We start from the raw sequence: 22,308 nt of genomic DNA, 5'->3' as shown, positions 1-22,308 counted from the left end.
AACTATTGCTTGTTTATTTATGTTGTTAATATCAGGTTAACGACCTTATTCTTATTGTCAGTTAAAGAAGTTATATTGAAAATTTATAATATTTTGTGAAAGTAAAAGATGTATTATTAAAATTCATGGAACAAAAATAGTTGTTTATGATGTTAGTAATATAGTCCTGAGATGTTGTCAGATCATGTGAAATAACCCTGAATCGAATATATACGAAATACAAAACAATTTCCTTGAAGAATATTGAAAACGTAAAACGAAATACTACAACACAAAATACAATCATTACTAGGTGCTAACCGGACACCACGAATGTATTTCAAATATCAATTACAAAACACATTATTGTTAGATATACGAAACACCAATCACAAACATTTTTAAGCAGTAATAGAAATGTAAATACTATATATTTCAAATACGTATTCCAATTACAAGTAAAGGCAAAAAATTGCCCAGTCCTGATTATTATTAACACGTAATAGTCTTACTTTTTTTTGTACCATGTGACGGGACGAACAAGTCGTGCGCCTGATGGTAAGCTGTGCCACTTAGAGTTTTAAAACATAAACGTTAAATCATTAACGTTAACAAGTCCCATGTGCCTGTAATCTCACCAGCGCATGTGTGTGCATTACTACTTGGCGACAGAAATAGTTAAGGTGCAGTATTTCCCTGGCCAAACTCTCACAAGTAGCGCTACTGCTAACGAAATACATATTTAAGAACAGATAGACAGCTCTAATAATATCAAAAATGGCACAAATTGGGGTTCTAACATCTACATCATTGAAACCTGCCTTCAAATTATGAAATATGAAATGGTTAGAGGACTATTTCTGTACTAGATTCTAGTTTACAAAGACGCGTTCAAGTATTTGGACTATCAAGTTACTTAGACGTATAAATATCTAGTCATGTCCATTTATATAATATCAATCACGATATATTCATGTACGTAATTGTACCGATCGATTGCTGTATAACTATTATCATTCTAGCATATTATATAACTACTAAATATTACACGTAACATTAGTTGTATACATCTGAAATTCGCATTATAATGTATAAGTATGGACATAGAGAAACGCAAAAAAAATGTTGAATAATGATATCAACGTTCTTTTGAACCATAGTTGTTAATGACGCAGGTTTTTTACGCATCAGCGGCTGCGGATTTTAGGTATCCTTCCACGACCTGGGAACTACACCAGTCTCAAGCGAGAGGCGATACAGGCGTGTAAGAATAGGAGACAACTCAGGCGCACAGTTACGCAGGACTATTGCTGGAATTTCACCTGGCCCGCCAACTTTATGCACGTCTAGACTTCGCAGAGTTCAGAGTACCTCTTTTTGGCGTATGCGAACTGGCGCCATAGTGCATCCAGTCTGAGGTAAAGAAGGTGGTAGGTATCCTGCGACATACAGACGCGAACTCTCTGCAAAGAGTGAGGCGAAGAGATTCGCCTTCTCTTCCGCAGTATGAGCCAGCGAGCAGTCTCTCTCAGTCAGCGTTAAACCATGGACAGTGGTCAGAGGTACCCAATGATGCATCCACAACTACTGAGTATCGGTCTGGATCAGTTGTTAGCAGTAGGTCCAAGCAATTAACCGTATGCGACTCAACATCTGGGATCCTTGTGGCGCCACAGACAAACTGGGAAAGGCTTAGCGATAACGCAAGTTTTCGCGTCCCTCTCCCAGCATGATCGGTCATCTGGTATGGGAACAATCATTCTTGATGGTGTGCATTAAAGTCCTCCAGAATTACTAGTTGCGCCGCTGGATACCTGAGCTGAGCCTCATCAGAGGTCTCGCTCAGATGTTGGAACAGCTTGGTTGTCTCTTGATCTCGACTGTGCGAGCGGTAGATACAGCAGTATACTATTTGGGTAACTCCTGTGTCAACCAGAAGCCACAAATTAGGAAAACTCGGTGCCTTGACGCAGATGTCATCACGAACGTATACACAGACTCCGGCACGAGGTAGAAACCTGTGCTCCAGAGTATACCCTGGGTAGCTGAGGTACGCCGTGTCAGTCGGACATCTGATCTGCTTCTCGGTGAGGAACAGCAGCTACGGTTTATCGGTTTCCAGATGGTGGTGGATTGCTTCGATATTTGAGTGCAGCTCTCTGATATTGGTAAGGTGCACTTTTAATGGGAGGACGTGCAACCGCTGTGAAAAATGTATTTCTTTTTTGTGACTCATAATTTTAAATTGAAGAAGCGAATAGGCAGGAGGAAGGCAGTTGAACGAAGCATTGCGTCGTCCAACCAAGCAACAAACTCATACTGCCACACGAGGGTACAATCGATTTGGAGACCGCGGGGACGCCCGAACAACCGTGCCGCACCGTGCTTCGGATTCCGCTAGCCTCCAGAACCGAGTGCTCAGTGTGGCAGTACAAGTAGCTACTACTCGTCGTTGGACGCAATGCAACTGTTCAGACACGAGCCGGAACACGGATAAACCATTTGGCGACCCGGCTGCGTCGGGAGGGTGATTACCAGTCACGGCCGAAACCTACCACCGGTAGTTGTTGCTCTTCAGCACCACCCAGGGGCCACTTGTAGGGTCTCAAGGGTAAACCTACGGAAGTGAGCAACATCAACCCCCAAAATATGTTGAAAATAACAGCTGAGCAGCTTTTCCGGCTTACTGTCTGTTTCTGGAAGGTTTGTAAGTTATCCCAGCGTGCATTTTAGGTCATGACACACTCGAACATCCGCAATGAATATCAGCATCGATGAATGTGGACGCTGATGCGGATATTTTAATTTATGAAGATTATTCGCGGATGCGTATGCGGATGCTGTTATTCGTAACAACCATATAATATGAACATTGGTCACATATACCATCTAAAACAAAAGACGAAAATTAAACGTGGCCAATGGTTCAAATGAACATTGTTATCATAATTTCAACCTTTTTTTTAGCGTTCCTTTAAATACATCCATGAGTGTATATATGTTATATTAAAATACGAATTGCCATTATCAACCAAGGCAAAGGAATAAATTCATTCATTCATTCACAGACAAACAAATCGAGACAAATGAGTACACAAGTACCTGCACATGAGAAGCATAATGATAGAATGGAATGTACATAGGTACAGTCTACTTGTAAAACGTAATGATATCTTGAAAAGTATAATATACGCATTATATCATTATGTTGAAGAAAGTGAGCGAAACATAGCAGACTATGTTGAATTTATGTATTGTGTATACAGATTTATTTATCATTTATTGTCCAAAACGCTTATAAATAGAATAGCAAAGCGCTGTCACACTACACATCTTTTTGTATTTTTATAGTCTTTGACTAGGTTGAAATTTTAAATTTAAATGTCCTTATTTTTGGCGTCGTTTATTTGACTAGTTTTTTTTTTCAACCTTGTAAATGTATTAAACTGCAAATACATTTTTTTTCTGGGTCACTCTTTATTAGCACCCGAGTCCCAATTTTACAGCGATTTTTTATTTTATTTATATGATACTAAGTAACAGAACGAATGAATATGAATATGAAATGCGTGTCATTTCGAGTATTAAAGCAAAGACCTGATGAGCACTGCCATTGCAGTAATTTGAGACATAAATTTGACTTTTCTAATGCCCCAGAAGTTTCACCAGCACCCCATCCGTCAAAACCGGAACGCAGTCAATGCTCACACCCTGCACGAACTGTTATTTCCCAAGAGCTCTACTACTATAAATTTAACTGGTTTTAAAATTAATAAAAGCGATGGTCAAATAAAAAAAGAAAAAATCGCAAATACAGTGGTAAGAATGACGTGACATTCATAACAATTCACCTATAAAACAGAGTCGACGCACCTCTATCATAATCGTCACGCAAAAATGCTAATAACAATGGCACGGAAGGAAATATGATAGCATACACGTACGCAGTGTAACAAACTTCACGTGCTTGACGGAAAAATCGGAATGAAGCATTTGTTCATACTCACTAATGCATAAGTTCTTGCTGACAACTGTAAATGTAAGTTAGTATTGTCGTACGCCCTGCGCATTTTAATGATTGACTCCCGACAGAGCAATGAATTAAATAGTAATTGGCACCTTTGCATACGTGCTAGGATAATCTGTAGAGTTGACGGTATGAAAATTTTAGCCTTAAAGAAGTGTGCGAAGGCTTTACGAAAATCAACCTGTAATAATAGGAATAAACTCCATTTCAGAAAACGCGTTATCATCATCAAGTTTTTCTACTTCATTATCATTCTTTAGTTCAAATAAACCCATAAAATTATCAGCTTTTCTAATCTTTTTAAAATCTTATATCATTAAATATTTGCATCTTCGTGCCAGACGTCTCACCCAATCACTTTCTTCTCGTCAAGTCAGATGCCGCATGCATTGTGCGTATCAGCATTGCATAACACGAGTTCACATCTCAAACCGTTGTGAGAATAACTTTCTAGTTAAAAAAAAATTTATAAAATAATAGCTTATGATCACCCCATATTACTACTTTTAAAACTTCCTTAAATTATTTCACGGAATTGTTAAGATTTTGTAAAATTATGTTATGTACAAGTGTATTTTTGTCGTTACATAACTTTAGGTTGTAAATAAGAAATAGCGGAACGTAAAAATATTTTTCACGTTTTCTAAGCTGATTTTGGCCTGGGTGTACTGTGCTCGAAATAATTTCGATTGTTTTAATTTAAATCCAGGTAACTGACGTGATTGCCCGACACGTTGATATTATAATTTTACTAAACTCGTTAAAAAGTTTATAGTGAAAAACAAATCTTAATATTAATAGTCTAAATATCACTTAAATTGAAAGGCGAAAACACTAAAGCAACTCTGAATGTCGATAAAATTCTCCAATACTCTACATGATCTTATGGAATACCCAACTCGTATTGAACCAAGGTAGGGTATTAAAGCTAAGATCGTATGGCCAAAGGAATTTAAATAACATACACCAAAAAAATTATTTACAGGGCAAAATAACCTACATTGAGAAACATCATAAAGCTGTGCAAACGAAAAAGGTTTAATTGACGCTCGAGCCTCAATGAACCCACTTGATTACATACGAATGTAACAGATATTTAAAGTTAAACAGAATGTTGCGTAAAACGCTGGCTCCTATCGGTTTGATGTAGTAATTTTCCCAATTGAAGTCCGTATGAGAGCGTTCGATGACAAGGGGAGAAAAACATTTTTTTTAATCATATCAAATGACGACATGCAGAAGTCGTGCGCCTAATGATAAGCGACACGCCTATACTACACTCAGAGGATCAACAGCAAAGATCTGAGGAGTACTGCTACTCACTCGTCAGCCTGAGACATAAAATTGACAAGTCTCATATGCCTGTAATTTCATCAGCACTCTTACACTTCAAAGCCAGAAAGCAATAATGGTCACATTGCTGCTTGTGGGTAGAAATAGTTACACAAGGAGTTCTGCTGCTGTGTTCGACCATTTTCTACACATTACAGCCAATATTTTCCAGATCGTTCCAATTTTTTTTTTATAAAAGGAGGGAAACGAGCAGACGAGCCACTTGATGGGAGGTGCTCATCGTCGCCCATGGACATTTGTGACATCAGATGAGCTGCCTATGCGGTGCCAGCATTTGAGAGCCCTATAAACAGGCTTTCATCATCCACATTTAAAAAAAAGCCAGGCATCTAAGATGTGGGGATGGACTCTATTCCTTTAACGGGGGGTGCGGTGCAAATTCAACCTGAGCTTAAAATGTTAATCAACGGTGTAATCTAACTCCACTAATTTGTAGTTACGTTTCCTATAAACAGGGTAATGTTATGAGTAACTACTTTGAAATTATTCTATTTGGCTATTTAGGAGAAAGCGACGCCAAGAAGTATCTACATAACACCGCAGTAATGTCGCATCTTTCTTAACTGAAAATATAATGCCACTGTATATCGACACGATTGTGTAAATCAGTGAAACTCCGTTAATGCAGACGTCTAAGTCTGATTAATCACGTACCGATATAGCTGTATATCTATAGCGGATAAGATCGCATGTGCGTTTAAGTTTGTTTCGCGTAAACTCATGCGCAGACGTGCAAGAACGCAGCAACTGTAGCGATTTCCGTCAAAAGTTTTTAGTCATATAGAGTATCGGGTTGTTTTCTTTTCTTATTGAATATTGTATGATGCTTTTTAATTCAAAGAAAATGTTGGTACAACTTGTTGTAGCAATGTGAAATTTATGTAGACTTGCATTCTTTGAATGCGTATTGGATATATGTAACGTTTAAATATCATCGCAGACCTAGTACTCAGCACAAATTAAATGTAAGAGTATGCACAGCTTTGCACCTAAAATATGAATTCAACTCTACGTTATATACGAGTCATTATCGTTTGTCTTTTTTATTTACCAAAGTGTAAGACTGAGTACGCCGTTGACTATACGAAGAACATATTTAAACGCGACACCATGTCCATAGACGAAATTAGACTTCTCCATACACAATACAACAGACTTTGTTGTTTTATCAATAAGTTCATTCAATGATTACTATAAATTTATGTTGAAAACTGCATTTAAAATCGCAATCAACTGTTCGGCAAACAAATTCCAACCGAAATTCCGTTATAAAGGATGTACAACCGATGATTTAACCACTTCGAAAAGATGAATTGATTGAACAACAAAAACCAGTGTCGGAGTAGAACACAGGAAATATCATATTACTGCCAACTTTACGGTTAACGGCTTATTTCACACTGTTGCAGTGGCTTTATAATTTGATATGTCATTGGTATTAACGACTTGGAATTTGGTATGCTGTAAAGCAATAACAAACCTATGATTATTTTTGATCTTTAGTAGTGAATTTAATTGTGACTATACTAAAGTATGTGTAACATACTGACACAGTTTGAGGTGTACAATTGTTATGAAAGTGATTTTATTTAGAATACTTATTTATATTGGCGTTTAAAGATGCAAACAAATGTGCTGATCCGTCTCATAAACCGCCGTAACTGGCATATTTGTTATAACTAACCAGCAAGGCGCAGTATTCTGTTTTGGTCACGATGTACGACTTCGTAGTGCTCGCTATCGACAAGATGAAGCCCTGAGGATTGGAAGCTCGGGAAGTCCCGATATAATAAGTATACAAAGAGCTGGGTCGCCGAATCATGGTGCATTTACACTAGGTCAACAGATCGCCTTCGCCTTCTACAGTTTGGAATTTTTTTAGATTAGAAATTTTTGACGTTTCTTTTGTGTCTTAGTACCTATTGACAAAATCTAGTAAATCTTTAGGTTGTAAATGTATGATCTTTTTTTAAATGTTTGTCAAAGTATCAATGAAAACTGAGCAAGACGTATCTTACTTATAATTCAAAAACAAAAATTTTTCATCTATGATTAGAACTCATTGCCAGAACGAGTTTGACACATACTATAGCATGTGTCGAGCTCAAGATATAAAGTGCTAGACCGAATGCGTTAACCAAAAATATTACCTAATGCTAGTTACATAAGTAGATGGAGAAGGTTATATGAAGAGACGAAGTGGCGATCAGGACAAATAAATTATCATACATAATTATCATATTTAAATCCAAAAAGTACTATTTCGTGTAAAAGATTTTGAGTTTCACCTTAAATATACAGTTTAAAAAACCGTGACCGCCTTAAAGTATAAAACTACACACATTATATACGTGACTCACGTCTCGTTTCTGGATACTCAAATTTTTTTTTTAAAAAATTGTTTTTATTTTGTTTCAGCTAGATAATTGTATACAATTTTATTACTTTTGAATGGCTACATCTATTGTTAGAATACAGATGCCAGTCTTCTTCTGGCCATCGGTGGTTTCAACAAGATGAGCTGAAAAGTGCTTAGCGAAGGTTTTCACTAGTGGCTCTCAATACACAGGAATTTCCGCATCAGAATAAGTTTAATACAAAACTTTAAGTTCTTTTTTACTTAAACTTAAAAGTTGTTTTCATTTAAAGTTTTTAACAAAGCCTTATGTTTATTCCCACACATGCCGTATCATAACATGTTTTATCCATCAACATCAGCACCTTGTTTCACCTTATCACAATCACGAAATAGCTTGCTCACCCATCATCAAAGATTATGTTTATAGGATTACTACACCATTCACTATGGCGTACATGGTTGTATACAGTATAAATTTTCTATTCGAATATAAACTTTACATTCATCGTGTATGGGCGACGTGAGAGAGAAAAAAATGACTAATTTGTTTGTATTATATTACTTTAAATATAAACGCGTGACAGACCATTGTTAGACAAATTTGTATTGTCTTATGTACAATAAGAAATGTTACTTTAATTTGCCATGTTTGCTCGTTGAAATCAATACGGTCACTAAACAAAACAATCAACTTTCGCAAAATGACTTTTAAAGTTTATGAAAATAAGTTTATAAAAGCGAGATTCTCGATTAGTGAGGATATTGTTTTGAACGTGCGATATTTTGAGAGTATTAAAGAATTAATAATATGATAAACGCCAACTTTGATGCCAATTACAAAGAATTATACATCGACAATTGTAGTTTGGCGCGTACACAACCAAACCACACAACAGTATCATTCCATTTTATACAGCACCACAAAGGTACTTCTACAACTTTCATCTCTGTATAACCAAATTTAATCTATATTATGTCTTTGCATGCTTTCTATTCACGCGTGGTTCGCGAGATGCGTACGCGCATATGGGATGTTGACTACAGCGAGTAGGTACTTAATGCATAAGGTGACTTATTCACTCTTTTTGTTTTCATGTTATAAAATTTGTTATATAACTTAATCAAATAATACACAATAAAATTATGAGCACGTTGCATCACACACAAGACAATACAAATAAAATTCATTTTTTACTCGAATCATGACGACTGTCAATAATTGAATTATTTTGCTGTTGTTGTTACATAATTGATACCTCCTTATAAATATTGTAAAATGATGTATTGCAACACTACTTTTCAGACAAACTACGTATTAAACAATAATTTTCAATGATGCCCTTGCAACTGAAATAAATTGTTTTTCAAAGAAATCAACGTTTCAGACCCTTTTCAGGGCCCGCGGCGGACTAGATGATAGATTCGTCATCAATGCGTATATTTTTTTACTGTTTATTTTCTAAACATTCCCAAATATAGGTTGTCTCATGTTTATTTTTTAAATGGCTAAAGTTTAAATACGTAAGTACCTGTAGAATCACAACTACAATATTATGTTTTGAGACAATAGTTTGTAGCAAACACTTAATAGGAAATAATAATTTTGTCGCCAATGTACTCATTGTTCAACAAATAATACGCACATTCAAATAAGATACATTTGAATATTCGTATTATTTGTAACGAATTTTTGAAATTCGTTACATTGGAACAATTGGAAAACACTTGGAACGAATTATGATATATAATCAGTTCCAAGAAATCCCGGGATTTGTAGAAGGGAATGTCCACGTTATTCTATGGTTTGGCTAAATTAACTTCCTCAAATCCGGTCCCTGCACATAATGCAAAAAATTATATATCTATTACCACATACAAATAGCTCAACATCAAAGAAATTATTATTCACTCTTCGCTACCTTTATAAGTTGCGTGATAGGATGTAATGATAGACAACTTACTTCCCCATCAAACCATATTAAGAAAATATTACAAATAATAACACACACTTTGACCTGACGTTTTCAACTGACATTTAAATAATTACTTTACGGAACCTTACAAATTGTATGAAAAAACAACATTACACGCTAGTTAAAACTTTAATACTCATTCTACATAATGTCATCATGTTGCGTGTAATTTCTTTGCATTTAGATCTTTCAAAGATGGCATTATGGCTTATTTTTAACGAACGATAAGTCTTGTTAGAAATACATTTAATTGCCAGGGCATTAAACAAACGTCATCGCTACACATATTTCGTAAAACAATACTATTAATAAAACTAATACTAGTAATTTCACCAGCACCCTTAGGGCGCGTGTACACGCTAAGAAACGTCGCCGTGTCGATGCAAGAATTCGTGTCGTTTCTACCCACGAACTGTGTACACTGCCTCGGCGCCGGACAAGAAAAAAATCTTGTCTACCCTCGACTCGATGCGCTCTGCCGCTATTGCATGGAGCCCATTGTCAGTAAATGAACGTTTATGCGCGTGGACTGGTGTTGCAAAGTACCACTGTTGCACCACTAATTTTATTGCAACTAATAAAATGCATGGCTTACCAAACCTTAGAGATTTATAACGATAAACGACGTACTTTTGAGGCATGAAGAGAAATATGTATTATTCTTAAGGAAGATTTTCAAGAAATGACAAATACAGTAAAAAAAATTTGATAAACTTTTACTCATGTTGTCGCAGTGTAAGATAGAGGGTACCAAACTCATATTTTCGTTGCAAAATTTAATGAATCTAGTAATTTCTCTTGTATTTTTTTTTCTTATAAATTTTTCTATACAAAATAATAATTTAAAAAATGGTGAAATGGTTTGCTTAGTAGCAAAACGACAATCGACGTAGTAAAACGTCGTGGCTAGATTCGACAAAGTTGTTGTCGTGTACAGGACCATTCTCATCTAGTCTGTAGCAGATTTCTTAGCGTGTACACGCGTCGTTACTCTTCAAAACTGGAACGCGGTAATACTCACATTACTGCTTGGCGGAAGAAATCGGTACGATGGCAGGACACTGGACGAACTCTTTCACAAGGAGCTCTACTGCTACTAAAGAGCTCTACTGTCACTGAAAGTTTCTCTACCCACATACTAGCTCACATTGTTCTTTGAAATAGGCAGACGAATCAGATGTTAATGTGCGTGAAAGTGGCCATGAAATTTTTTCTAGGACTTCGCTGCTGAATTTCAAAAATGCATGTTGAATGAGTCAAAAATTATCGTCCATACACTTCACTAGAGCATCTAATCAAGTAAAAATATTTAAACAGAAACTGAATTGTCGCGAAAGAAAATTTTGCTATATTAAAAAACGTAGAAAGCAGACGAGCGAGCGTCACGTGTTACATAACGTGACAAAATTTATAACACTACTTATAAAGTAGCTTTTACTTCAAAATATGCATTGCCAAATTATGTACATATTACGTCTTAAAAAAATGTTTTATTGCTTAATAATTCTCTGTCGTGAGATACATTTGTAACTTCAAAACGTTGTGTTCACTAAATGCTTTAATTACATTTTACAGTTATTATAACACTTTAATACGCTTTCGTCTTAAATTTTAAATAACTCCATGCGGCACATCAATTTTCAACTCAATGTACTTATTTTAAGGTAGACATTAAAACGTATGATATTTAAACACCTAATACTTAGACGGAACAGCAGAAAATCGAAATTAATGTTGTCTTCACTGCACACTAAATTAAAGATAGTTTTATAGAAAACGTTTCAACGATGATAGAACATACTAGAATAGAGAGAGAATAATTACCACGTACTCTCGTCCTACTACATTAAAAAAAATAGTTCATCAAAAGAAATTTATCTATACTTAAATTCAATACCCATTATGGAAAAAGAAATTGGAAATATTTATTACGTGCATTAATCAACAAAATGAGTGACGAATTTTATGTGTAATTATGAAAACAACAAACACTAATAATCATAAATTAAAAAACGTTTTTTAAAAACTGAAGAAACTATTTAGTAAATTGCTTATTTCTTATTGTACAAGTATAGAATTTAGCATTTTTGTACCTGTCTTATCGTAACTAATTTAGTTTTTATGTAACATGACAGGACACCGGTCTTTTTTTACTTATATTTTTTCTTAAATTTGTCCAAACTCCCTCGCCGCGAATAAAGCAGGAAGAGCTTTTGCGAGCGATCCGTAAATAAAAAACGAGAAGCAGGCAGCAACGCAGGAGACATACCACCCCACAATACATTAACATATAAATGTTTTAGTAATTAAAACAAAGACATTAGTCCATAACGATGGAGATAATAACAAATTGTAAAGGTTTTAAAATGGGTTATGAATGTGAATTAAGGTATGCAGCTGGGTAAACGAATGAAGCTGTCCTTACAATTTCCGACCTACTTCGACGCACCTGCTGTGCTAAGCCCTACATTGATATGGAAATAGAAATCTTTTAAAGACTTGGTTAGCGGAAGGAAAAATTCTATTTAAAATAATGTCGACAACAAAAAAAACAATTGGTAATTTAGTTATTACAATTTTTAAATGACACGTAGGTACTCATATTGTGAAACTGAGGGCCGTCAATGCTTTATGTTATAAACAAAGCAGAATAGGTAGACGACTTTGTTAATAACATATTGGAAAGTCCTAGTAAAAACCATAGCACAAAAAAGGTCCTTTAGAAAGAAGTTGTATCAATTAAAAAAATAATTATTTAAATAAAAATACTAGTCAAATTACTTAATAAGATAAGAACACTAATGATCATGATTTTAGATGCACCTAACGACAAGACTATAAAAATGAAACAAGATAAGGTAACACACTTGGAAGATAAAACAAAACGAGACATACCCACAAATGCCTATCTATCCGTGACAAAGAAAACTCACAAGTCACATTTTAGTATCAATTGTAAACATGAAAAAGTCAACATGGAAACGTTAATGGTTGGTGAAAGTCTTCCTTCTCACGACAAATGAGTTCATGATGATTGAAGCCCCGGAAATGTGAGATAAACGTAACGTTTTCGAACTCACTGTTTGTTAATTGGACGTTGATTGTTTGTTGTTTGTTGTGTTATTATTTTAAAACAAGTTGTCAAAAGCTTCACGAGCACGTATGTTCACTTTGTTATGTGAACTGTTGTTAAGGTAATTTAGAGTCATGTTCTTCTTAGCTATTACTAGGTTCTAATTTGCTTTACCTCGATGTTTGAGAGTTTCCAGCTCCTTTAGTATTAGAACGACTTATATTTTAACCATATCCTAGATAGTAAATTACTCCAAATTCTTGGCCAAACTATTTATGTAGTGGCTTTCATTTAGAGATATACCCTGTGTAGGGTAATTATTCTCTATCGGATCCCCGAAAAACAAAAATATCTTCTATATAAAAGTTTAATTAAATGGGTTAAATGTATCATTAACCGTCCAAATAAACAACAACAAACAAAGATACGTGTTTAACTACTACTATTTTTAATTATATATAAGTACCTGATTAATCCCAACCATATTTTAAAACATTTTGTTTCTTTAGGCTTTTCCGGATCTGTAAACAACATGCATTCTTTTAGATAAAAGCTTACACCACATTCCGACTTAAGTACATTGTTAAATATGTCAGCTATTCAAAAATATGCCTAATGCCATTGTACCGTAAGAGGTAGTGGAAACTGTGCATTACATAAACATTAGGCGTTTATGCATGTATGCAAAGCGGGATATGGACGGATTGTTCTAATGAGTTTTGAACTTCTACCTCTACCTTGCATTAATAAGTTTAATCTATATAATTGTCCTTATCTTGTGTAGTTTCAGCAGTCGTCTTAACATTTTGATTACTTTAACGTCACTGTTTGACTACCTCTGTAACCGAGTGGTTAGCACGGGGCAATAGGTGAGGTATCGAGTTCAATTCAATGCAGTGTGGTCTCTGCAGTATCTCGTGAAAAATTATGGAGACTAGCCCTAAAGGGTAGAGACACAGAAGGGTAGAGACAACGTTAATTTAGACATTCTGATGCACGGAATTTCCTGATTTATTGTATTATTACTGTAGTTATTGTTTTATGTGTATTGCACATATTATATATAATCAATATTAATAAACAAGGCTTTCATAGCGAGAAATGACATCATTCCTTCAATATTGTTATGAGGTTGACGACGAATGAACAAAACAATGATTTAAATACATTGAGAATTGAACTGTATCTGAAATATTAATGGAAATTAATGTACAAACATTTATTAGCGTAAGTGCTGGAGTTTAGATCAAGAAGCTGATTTCTACAATGTTGATTGCTCTATGATAAAAGGTGGTCGCTGATTATTGAGCCGTAAACCAGAGGCTTTGATTACCACAGATTGTAAACAAGTCGTTTTATACTCCGTTTCTATATTTATGGCAACAAGGCACAAATTGCGTGATTCTCGGTTTGTTAAGATACATTAGCAACTGTTCGCAATTTACGTAAGAATGGGGCTTTGCAAGTGCAAGAATTTTTGAACCAGTATCAAAACGTTTTCTGAAATCATTTGAATACCAATTTTATTATTATAATTATTAATAGCAAAGACTAAACACTAAGAAAAATTTCTTCGATCAGGCTGTATTCGAACGTGCAGCACCTTTAACATACCGTGTCTGACGCTCCCAACTGAGCTCCGGAATCTATGTCTATATCGTTATATAGATATGATAAATTTATAACTAAGACTATAGTCTTTATAGATTTGTCATATAGAAATCTACGAGAACTCTATAAAAGATTTTCTTCATTCAGGATCGATGGAATTTTTCTTAGTGTTCAATATTTGTTATAATAATATAACAAACTGGAGGCGAAATATCACAAAAAATAATGAATAACATGGTAGTAAAATATTATGATATTTAATAAACTTTTATTTAATATTTATTTGTGTTAAATGGGATAACATGCGGTAGTGCGTTATGGCAGAAAAAAGTAGGTGCAGTGTGTGAACTAAGAGCTCCAGAAATAAGAGCTTTGAGAATTAGGGTGAGTACAAATCTGTCGATTACGCCTTTCCGCGAAAGGGTCGCGAACTGCACACGTGCTGTATGTAGTGCGATCTGTTCGCGTGTCGTTAAATGCGAGGCTTGCGTGAGATGTCATAACAGAGGCGTACTTAATTGCATGCCTGCGACCCACATGTAGCGCTTTCATGCCCGTTCGACGGATCAGTACGCATCCTTAGGAAATCACCACACCACAGATCAAATAATTCGCTTGAGCCTGTCAAAAAAACTTTATGATCATACCGTAAGAGCCATTGCCGTAAAAGACATTGCACGTTTCACTTGACCGCCGACGCGAAACGGCCAACGTCTTTTTCGCTCTTATTGAACCGCCGGTATAAGTCCTCCTTCATTAAGGTCGGCAGATGTTCAGATAGATGGAGATACATACAAACATATGTATCGATTGCGTTTGAAAAATCATTTGTAACTATTTTATATAAATTACAAGAACTTGTAAGAAGTGCTGGTATACCGTTTTATACAACCAGTACATCTTGATAAAATTCACAACGACGTATTTCCAAGAAAAAACGGGTACAAATATAAAAAACGCGCTAATTTATTAAATTATAATTATTTAAACCTAATACAAAGATCTGCAACAAGTACAGAGAAATTCGTAAGATTGCTCGGCCTGTAGCTCAGTTGGTGAGAGCTGTAGCCCCGGTGTGACAACAGACGCTATTCGAGTCCAATCAAATCGAACTATTTTTTCTTTGTGTTATTCGATTTTGTATTAATAATAATAACAAACTATTCAAGTATTTCCATAATTACTTATATGAATAGTCGTCTTCTTCTTTATGTCCTTATCCCACGCTGGGTGGGATACGGACAGATAGTTGTGGGTCTGCACAACATGTATTTATCTTCCACTATCCCCTATCACTCATCATTTTCATATTCGCACCTTTGTTATCCATGTCATCTTTCACACAATTCACCCATCTTTTCTTTAGCCTTCCTTTCCCCTTATATACCTCCACATTCATACCTAACACTCTTCTCGTCATGACATTCTTCATTCTTCCCACCGCAAGACATGTCCATGCCACGTGGCGCCACTTTCAAACTTCCCTCATCACTCATTTATTCCTTATCTTATCCTTTCTCGTCACTCCACACACGCTGCACAGTTCATTAATTCGCCTGAATATTATGATAATAAGTGGGTACATCATTGTATTCCATAAAATAAATATGCCAATTTATTTTTCAAAGTTTAAAAATAATGTGCAGTTCAGCCACCTTCACATATTATTTACATTTGAAATTGCAAAGAAAATTTAAAAAGGATAAAGCTAAAATAAATAATTGCTTGTCATTGTCATCGATATTTGCACAAATAATGACAGGTAATGTCAATAAAAGGAAAATTACTATATCAAAATGAGTGTTTATTCGTAAATCGAACACAAAACGATAAAGACCGTAAGAGTGATTACAAATGGTGACTTTTAGCAGCGATGCAAACGCGCGTTCGTGAAACGCGCGATTTCATCGCTACACTTGCGATTTATAGGCGATCGCATCGATACAAACGCGCGATTGCATTTAGTAGCAGTAGAGCTCCTTGTGAAAGAGCTCGTTCTGGGAAGTACTGCCACCTTACCTATTTCTACCGCCAAGCAGTAATAACATTACTGTGTTGCGGTTGTGAAAGGTAAGGGTGCTGGTGAAATTACAGGCACATGAGACTTGTCAACTTATGTCTCAGGGTGACGGGCGCAGTGGCAGTCTTTAGTATTTAATTTTCTGAGTAACGCTGCAACTGTTATGGGCAGGCGTGTGGCTTACAATCAGGTGCACGACTTGTTCGTCCCGTCACTGGGTATTATAAAAAAAAAGAATCGCGTTTCAGTCGCTGCTTAAAATCCCGGTTGTGTGTAAGCGCTCTAAGGTTTACGACCCTAATTAACAGATCAAATACTGCTTTGTTTGAAAAAAACAAATATTTGTTTCTGAGATGAAAATATTTCTTCGGATCTTAATCATGTATTTTTTATCAGATCTAAGAATTATCTAGATGCCGGTCACAAAGGAAGCCAGTAGTTTTACTAACAGTAGAGCTCGTTGTGAAGGAATTCGTCTAGTACTACTTTCCGGTTTTGAATGTCAGCATTACAGAGTTTTGGTTTTGAAGGGTAAGGGTGATGTTGAAATTAGAGGCACATGGGACTTGTCAACTTATGTCTCAGGATGACGGGCGCCGTGACATGCTCCTCAGATGTTTGCGATTAAAAGCTCTGAGTGGTACTGCAATTGCTATAGACAGGCGTGTCGCTTACTACCAGGCGCATGACTTGTACATCCCATCATTTGGTATCCTAAAAAAACCTTTAAGGTTCAGGAGTTGACATGGAAGTGAAAATGCAGTACAACAGCATTTTCTAACATTATACAGGATTATACTAATGAATGCCGACTTAGAAAAGTATGTGAAAGTACAAGCAAAAGTGCTCGAAACAGGTCTTTCATTGAAGGTGTGAGACTACGATTAAATGAATGGGAAATTGAAGTAAGGAACAGTAATATTGACGTCAACGGTTAGTAGCTATAAAGTACTAATGGGTGGGTACAAACGAGTACATAATCATACTAACCACAAGTTTACAATCTTGGTGTTGCTGGCGATGAAGTTAAATATTTATATTGCAAATTATACAACGCCCCTAACGGTCGTAAGCCGACCTTAAATTTGGTGTACAAATCGGAGTCAATATTTCTTTTTTTAAATAACAAAATAAATAAAAAATATTACTTCGAAATAAAACTTACATCGTTTTTCTTAACAGGCAAATTTTTGTCAAATTTATAACGAGGAATGTGGTACATACAGTTGGATCGGTTGAGATTTTTATCCCTACCAAAAATAGAGCGAGGAGAATGTCGTGGAAAAAAAATGCAAGAAAAATTGCCTTTCACCTTGGTCACTGTACATTTTTTTTTCAAAATCTATAAATTCCAATCGAAATATCTTGAAAATTCATGGACTGTCTTCTAGGACCATTTGACCTGCCCATCTCAAATTTCCACCGTATATAAGGTTCGTACAACGGGACTTGAGAATTCTATTTTGATTGAGATAACTGAATGTATTGAATACATGGCTGTGTTATTACAGTGTCAAAATAGTCAATGTTTTAGCCAAAAATCAAAATTATGTCAGCATTTTGACATACCTCTCCTGTTTGCACAAGACTTCGCGCGCGTGGGACATCTCAACATTCACTGCCTCCGACCTCTCACTGCATGACAATTGCCGAGGGCAACTTATTTCAATCGTGTGATTCTGAGAACGCCAAAATCGATTATTCTATCACACGAGTATCGGGGTCCTAGTCTCAATGACGCAAAGTTCCAATGTATCATGACTAGATTTGTCTGCTGCACGAACTGTTATTTTTATATAATTAATAAGTGGGAAGTATTCAAACACGTACGAACTGTTTTTCATTTCATTCGATCTACTCAGTCCTTGTAGATCCTTACCATTGTAACCCAGATTATATACAAAATAATAAGCAAAGATCACGAAAAATTAATTTTCGTTGTTTACTACCATTCACGTTTACACACATAAAGCTATACGTTTAACATTGGAATAAAAATGACGATGTTTATATCAATTTTAGAAACAATTTAACGCACAACATTCACGTAGAATCAACATTGTTTTACTTACCTTTAACAACGGTATTGGTGGCTACTAATTTATCTACACATATTACCAGCTCATTTGAGTACACTAAATTGCGTCAATCTTATTCTTATCACGAATGATTATATCGACGCTTCAGGAAAGAAAATTTAAATTACCACGTATGTACCTGGAACTTGTCAACTTATATCTCAGGTTGACGGGCGCAGTGGCAGTGGCCCATAAGTCTGTGCGATTTATCAATTCAATCCAATTCTTTATTGCATTCGCCATAATGTTACATAGATGGAAAAGGCTTATAGCTAAGTTAACAGCGCATTATGGACCCAGTAGGGCACTGCAAATTATAGAGAGAGATGAGGATTTACTCTTCACGATAATATGTTTCGTTGCTTTTTCTAATATTTACATAAGTTCATATTTGTACAATAGCAAATTAAAGAAAGCATAATCTTAATTAAGATTAAGTTTGGACAAATCAGAAAATATAACCATATGGCATTAATTATGTTTTTTTTATTAATTATTATTTACATTTGAATAAAGTAAAATATAATTTTATCATTAATTGTATATAATTTTATTTTATTTCCATTTATTTATAATATATATCATATATATATATATATATATATATATATATATTTGAATTATCGTACTTTTACTTGATGTGTCGTGGAAATATTCTTGCACGTTGTAATATTTTTGTCCTATTAACACTTATTTTAGGTTTTTAATATAATTGTAAGTCAATGGTTTTTAATGACGCATTTTTCATTGGTTTCTTCCTTGAAGAAGTTGGGCAGTTCATTAAATATTTTTACGGACATTACCAAGGGGCTGTTGGAGTGAAAAGTCAGTCGCGAGGTAGGTAACATTAATCTATTGTTATGACCTGGTGTATCTTTCCGCTTTATGAAGATTTCAGGGTGTTTTTTTTTACGAATTTACTTATTTCGTATATTTATAGGCAAGGCAAAGTTACAGTTTTGAGACTTCGAAATATGAGGTTTACAACTATCTGTTGGTTGGATATTTCCTGTTATTCTAATAAGTTTCTTTTGCAGAGTCAGAAAAGATGGAACTTATACACTATTTCCCCATAGCACAATGCCGTAAGAAAGCCATGAGTAGGCGTACGCGTAATAAGTCACCAAAGCAGATTGTTTATCTGTGGACTTTTTTATTTCGCGAAGAGCATACGCAAATGCGATTTCATTCGTCTTTTCTGACTTTTTGCCCATAATTAAATCAAATAGACTCCTCCACTACTACTACGTACTGCCTTGGTTCATATTTATCATTTTTCATATCAGATAACTTGTAGTATACTGTAACCGCAGCCGGATCTCAAGTATCATAACTAGTAGCTAGCGGTCTGAGATAATCTTGGTTGAACAAGGTGGACTTGACACTTAAGATCATGTTAGGCTAAAAAGTGATGTCACCATTTTAACGACTTAAATAAACCACATCAGAGGTAGGGATTAAGGACTTTGGGAATGAATGATTCATGCGTGGATATAGAAGTTGAAATCTTCTTTCTATCACATCGAAGCCATGTGAAATTTATCAGAACAAGAATGAACCTTACTTATTGATGATTTTACTATCTCACTCAACCGTGAACGTGGAACCTGTAAAAGGCTGGTTTGAAAAAACAAATGTACGCGATTAAGACCCGCTAAAAATAATTCCATTTCCAAGGTTGGTTTATAATCAGGCTAACCTGAGTACAGAATCTGTTTCTGTCCATTTAAATCCACGAAAAAGTTTCCCTAGCTTAATCCATCGCACCCTAATCCGCAAAATACTCAAAAACATATTGATGAATGCTTTTACCACAATGACAGGTCAAAATCGCAACAAATTGTGTAATAAGGCCACATCTACAAAATGAAAACTTTTCAGGAAACAGGCTTAATGATTCTGTGAACGAAATTAGTCGATAACATTTTTATGCTTAAATAGGATGTAATATTTCACTTATACATAATTTATTTCATGTAGTTAGTACTATTTTCATTAAACCAAGTGTACGAAATATGAATTTTGACATAAATAATCTTATCAAAAAATGTAAAGTAATAAAAATGTTGAATCGTCGAATAACCGATGAATATCACGTTATCATAAATTCAGTGCCGAGAGTAACTTAACAATTATTACTGCTATAAATTTAACATAACTTTACCATACTTACACTTCAATCAAAATATACATTTACATACCCATTTCACTGCTAATGAAAAGCAAATCTTATGCAAATCTTAAACAGCTGATTCACCTATTAACATCGGTAAAAATAACTGTAGGGGCTTTTTATTACACCAGTCAACAAAATCGACTAGCCGGATCAAAACTTGGAATCGGTCAATTGAAAGTGACGACACGAAGCGTTTATAACCTTGATTAAAAAGACTACAAAATTTAAATTGAACTAAAAGTCTAAGTAAAGGCGCCTTCAAACTAAACGCTTATTGAAGCTTACGCGCCACTATTAATTTTCATACAATATTTAGAAGCGTAATTGCACCGCCACAGTCGTGACAAAATAAGTGAACTAAAAATGATTAAAGTGCTTTAGACGCGCGAACGTCTACCCTAGAACGTAGTTGTAGGAGCATATTATGATGCAACATAGAGTTCAGGTAGCGGGCTTGCTCTCATTTACGGCAATATTCCATAACTGTAACATCAGAATAACTCACACAAACCAGCCACAACATTCCATTACCAAATGACAATGGGCGGATTGGTACAACCCCTCAATAGCAATGATATATACATCGTTAGATAGGTATTTTTTAGTAGAACAATATTGACTATGGCGGCGTTTTTGTATTCGTTGTCCGTTTGGAGTTATGGCTACAAATGTGAAAATGTTTTTTTATGCCTTTATTTAATATTTTCTTTTACCGATACGTATTATTCTTGTCATTATAACATCAAGAATTTTATCGTTCCGTAAAAATACTAAGTTGCGCCCGGGAGACCGATATTGTCCTCCCGCCCCACCCCTAAAACTCGGCAGCGACTCGGCGCGCGCGCAGGATTCAGTCGTTTTCTGGTGTTGTGTGAGATATTACGTTTCGTTAATTGCCTACCTGCACTTCTTTTTAACGACTTTTTGACCCGGCTTTCTCCTTGGATTTTGAAATACTTCGCGAACTTGTCATTGTTGTGCTGTGCTCTCTTTTAACGTTTACCGGCTTACCTAACGGAAGTCTGAACTGCTTATCGATTGGATTGTTGAAAAATGGAAGGTTCCCGCAATTGTGTGATGTGTCGACGGGGGCTTTACCGCGGAAGATATCAACAACACTTTTTAGATGAAAACCTTCCAAGGGCGTGGCCAGAGTTTGTCATACGTGCAACAACATGCATTATTAGAGGTTAGTAGATACTTAAATACCTAGTCTAATATTTTGTGTATTGTTTTATTATTTCACTACTTTTTACATAAACATCTCCTGTCAATACCTACATACATACGTAAAGCTCACGCTCTTTTTTAAGCGAAAGTCACCCACCTGGCTTAATTCTCTTAGGTAAAAATAGAAAATAATGGATCTACCATAAAAGACGACTGAGCTTTCAGCAATATTATTATTTTATAATAGAAGTATTAAAACCTGTTCGCGTCAATCACAACACGCCAAAACCATGTATATAGAACTGCACAATGTTTTCGTGTTCAGTCGATAGTATTGATCCCGTGTGCATCAAATATTGTGCTTTTACTATCATTTATAGTTTTATTTTTACACGATCGCCCAAAAAAAGGAGTGTTATGGTTTTAGGGTTTATCATCTATTGTTATCGCTACTCCTTTTGTTATGGCTAACAACCAGGTGTATTTGAA

At 35.3% G+C, this 22,308-nt stretch overlaps 1 protein-coding gene across 1 annotated transcript in view; it reads right to left on the bottom strand.

Annotated features, from left to right (window-relative positions):
• Nucleotides 1-22,308, bottom strand: part of LOC113234185 — a 278,589-nt gene that overhangs the window by 215,938 nt on the left and 40,343 nt on the right. The window lies entirely within an intron of this gene.

This window comes from Hyposmocoma kahamanoa, unplaced genomic scaffold (genome assembly GCF_003589595.1).
Source record: "Hyposmocoma kahamanoa isolate Upper Pololo Valley unplaced genomic scaffold, ASM358959v1 81, whole genome shotgun sequence".
Lineage (NCBI taxonomy): Eukaryota > Metazoa > Arthropoda > Insecta > Lepidoptera > Cosmopterigidae > Hyposmocoma > Hyposmocoma kahamanoa.
This window is presented reverse-complemented; position numbering and strand designations above follow the sequence as displayed.